Source organism: Triticum dicoccoides, chromosome 6A (assembly GCF_002162155.2).
Source record: "Triticum dicoccoides isolate Atlit2015 ecotype Zavitan chromosome 6A, WEW_v2.0, whole genome shotgun sequence".
In the NCBI taxonomy this organism is placed as follows: domain Eukaryota; kingdom Viridiplantae; phylum Streptophyta; class Magnoliopsida; order Poales; family Poaceae; genus Triticum; species Triticum dicoccoides.
Window position 1 is genome coordinate 38,310,915 of NC_041390.1, and position 4,009 is coordinate 38,314,923.

A 4,009-nucleotide genomic window follows, 5' to 3' on the forward strand; every position below is an offset into this window, starting at 1 on the left:
AGTTTGTCTACATTATTGAGTTTGCACACATACACACACACACACACACACACACATAGTTGAACTGTTGAGGCTACATGTTTCGAGTTCTCTTACTGTGTTTCTTCATGTTTCTTACTATTTGTGGGCTGATGTAATTTTGTTGCCCCCACATATAATCAAATGAATCATTTGATTGTATACTCTTCAACCGTCTCTTTATTCGCTAGTTTTCCATTTTGTTGTGGTATGTTTTGTACTACTTTTCAGGGGACTTTTTGTTCCACGTGAGTTGTAGCTTAGGTAGGGGGTTAGTGTAATAGAAATGGGTAGATTCCAGAAGCTTGGGGAGAAGGGCATTCTTGTTGTGTCTTCGAATGGAAGTGTTGATTCAGCAGCAGATAAATCTTTTGTTATGTTTGAGATACTTTATACTTCCGATGAACTTTGATAATAGATATGAATTATTTAAAAAACATGCATTGCGTGTATGCATTTAATAGTACTAACATACACATTTACTAGTACTCTACAAGTAAATGTGTATTATTGGAAAGGAAATTAATTGCAAGTTGATAAGGTAGAATATCATTTGTGCATTAATTATGAGATATTAGCACAAACATTCATATTTGGTATGATATTAATTGCGCATTAAAAATGTTGAGGGCTCACCATTGTTATAGATATAGATATAGGTAGAGATAAGCATGAGTTAGATTATTATAAGAAGGTCCACCATTACCAGACACTTGAAGCAACTACACACAATGGCAAGAGCACTTGCGATGATGCTACCCATGGCCATCGCGCTGACCACCACTATGTCGGCGGCGGGCGCCATGGACATCACGGATAAGGACCTGGCGTCGGAGGAGTCCTTGTGGGCGATGTATGAGCGCTGGTGCGAGAACCACAACATGGAACACGAAATTGGCGACAAGACTCGGCGCTTCAACGTGTTCAAGGAGAATGCACGCATGATCCATGAGTTCAACCAACAAGACGTTCCCTACAAGCTAAGCCTCAACCTCTTCGGCGACATGACCGATGAAGAGGTAGACCGTACTTATGGTCGCTGCTCCAACATCATGTCCAACGGCCGGAAGCGCCGGCATCAGGGTCAGCTCACGCAAGGATCCATCATTGCCCGCGAAGACCTCCCAGCTGCCGTGGACTGGCGCATGATGGGATACGACCAACGTCCGTCCGCAGTGACGAACGTGAAGCGTCAGGGGACCTGCGGGGGCTGTTGGGCCTTCGCGGCGATAGCGGCGGTGGAGGGCATCAACTCCATCAGGACCCGGAACCTGACGTCATTATCTGTGCAACAACTTCTAGACTGCGATAAGGGGAATGAGGGATGTCGTGGCGGCAACGCGGAAGGGGCCTTCAAGTACATTATCCACCATGGGGGCATCGAAACGGAGGCTGAGTATCCGTACATTGGCCATGAGCGTGGCCGCTGCTCGGTGCCCAAGCAGAACCGGAACACTGTCGTCACCATTAACGGCTACAAACAAGTGCTGCCCAATGAGGTGGCATTGATGCAGGCAGTGGCGGCCCAACCCGTCGTCGTGGACTCGATGCTAACTCGACGGCCTTCCGACGCTATGGGGGAGGCGTCTTCGTGGGGCCATGCGGGACAGACCTAAACCACGAAATGACAGTGGTGGGTTACGACACTACCAATGAGCAGGACTCGAAGAAACGCATGGATTACTGGATCGTAAAGAACTCATTGGGGCCTGAATGGGGTGAAAATGGCTACATCCGCATAGCACGCGACGTCAACAATCAGGCCGAGGATGGGTTGTGTGGCATCCTCATATATGCATCGTACCCGGTGAAGTTCAAAAGGAAAGGCGTGAATGATATCACGAAGATAGTGTAACAAATGCGTATAAAGATTTGACAGTTCTTTCAACATGCATGTTCCAGACATATATCTGGACCCTTCATTTTATTATCACACAATAATATTACCTTTATCATTGGGAAGGTAGGATGATGCATGCCCATGATAGTATATAACGATTATACTGACCGCAATATTGTGGGAATGTTTTATGGGAGCGTTTTTCTCAGCGGGCGTCAAATTTGTCATGCCAAACCAACTGAAGTTGCCATGGTAACTTTGTAGGATTTGCCATGATTGGAGAAGAAAATTGCCATATAGCGCAAAAAAAGCCGAAAATGTCATGTTTCGCAGAAAAATTGTCCTTCTTTCGAGCTTTGAGGGTGTCCGCTGGGAGGCCCAAAAATTCAGACGTTCGCTAGTTATCATTCTTGTATACTTTTATAAAACAAGGAAAATAATATCTTTATTAAGAACACGACACCAGATTAGAAAAGATATAACAATGTCCAGTTAATGCTATCTCTATCTTCCAATTTTGGTTGCCTATAATAACTTCCAGTATTAACACATACTTCGTTCGTTTCAAAAATAAGTGTCTTAACATTAGTATAACTTTATACTAAAGTTAGTAGTACAAAATTGAGACACTTATTTTGAGACGGACGGAGTACAACATATGCTAGTACAACAAAGATTCTTTAGTTATACAATATCAAATACTCTCTGAAAAGAAATATAAGAGTATTTAGATCACTATTATTTCCTTATGGAGGGAGTACTACCTCCGTCCTGATTCATTAGGCCACCTCGCATTTTGGATCATAAATTTAACAAATAAAATATAAATTATGCATAGAAAAATGAAATCATTGGAAACTACATTCAAATACGAATCGGACAATACATTTTTTTTGACATGAATTAACATCTTGCTAGTCAAACATATGGTCAAATTATGACCGAAAATACGATGAGGACTAATAAACTCATACGAAGGTAGTAAAATTTAGGTTGTGAAAGCACTTAAAAGCATTTGAGGCCCTAAAAAAATCTGACATTAATACACAAATAAGATTTCACATGTCGCTACCGGAAAGGATTTGTATGCCAAGTGTATTGTTATTTGCCCTGTGTGACGAAAAAAACAATGCACGGGTCTTTGCTGAGTCAACCGAACAGAGCACTCGACAAAGGTTGCGGCGAGCACTCAGTAAAGCCGGTGCCACGTGTCCCTTGCTGGCACAAGTGATGGCGCTGTTACAATGAGGCGAGTTTGCCAGAGCATCTCATGTTGAACACTCGGCAAAGAATTTATTGTCTTTTCCAGATGTTGAAAATATTTGCTGAGTACCCGACATATAACACTCACCATTTTTCTTTTTGAAAAACATCAATTTCCTTTCTTTCTCACCGTTTCTGCCCCTTCTTTCCCAAAAATTTAGAGTGCTCGGCGCCCGTTTGTCAAGTGTTGTGGGGCTTTTGTCGAGTATTTATGGCACTCGGCATAAAACAGATTCGAGTAGTACTGTGCGTGTGTGTATTTTATGTATATAAATATATTTGTTAAATACTTAACTTTTGGCCTCTATGTGATGCGCACAATATTTTACTTTGTTATACTATATAAGTGCAGCGATTGACTGGGCCGGCCTAACAATTTGTACGGGTACTGTAGTGCAAAAATATGCAACAAAAATTGAGCACTCGCTAGGAATCAAACACAAGACGCCGAATTCATGAGTCCGCGGTGCTAACCAAGGGACCACCGAGGATTCGTGTCTACATAGCAGCGCGAAGACTTAAGAACAACAGCAACAATAGATCATTTTTTTAAACAAACAAATCTTTTTAGAAATGAATATTTCTTGAAACGAGACCACTTTTAAAATTCATGAACGAATTTTCAAAAACTCATTTTTTAAATGAGACCACTTTTTAAATCTATGATCAAATTTAGAAAAACTGAACAGAAATTGAATAATTGAACAATTTTTGAAATTCCGAATAAAAAATTGAAAACATGAACATTCTCTGAAAACAAAAATTGAAAAGTGGGACATTTTTTGAAAAACATGATGTTTTTTAAAAAAAAAGTAACAATTTTAGTGGGAGTTACTTTTCTTGAAAATTCAGTATTTTCTTTGAGTGAGAACATTTTTTCAACAAAAT

The 4,009-nt window shown here is 40.8% G+C and overlaps 1 pseudogene; it reads left to right on the forward strand.

The window, feature by feature from the left end:
* Positions 1 to 749: 749 nt before the first annotated feature.
* On the forward strand, positions 750 to 1,873 carry LOC119318774 (annotated as a pseudogene).
* Positions 1,874 to 4,009: the final 2,136 nt, after the last annotated feature.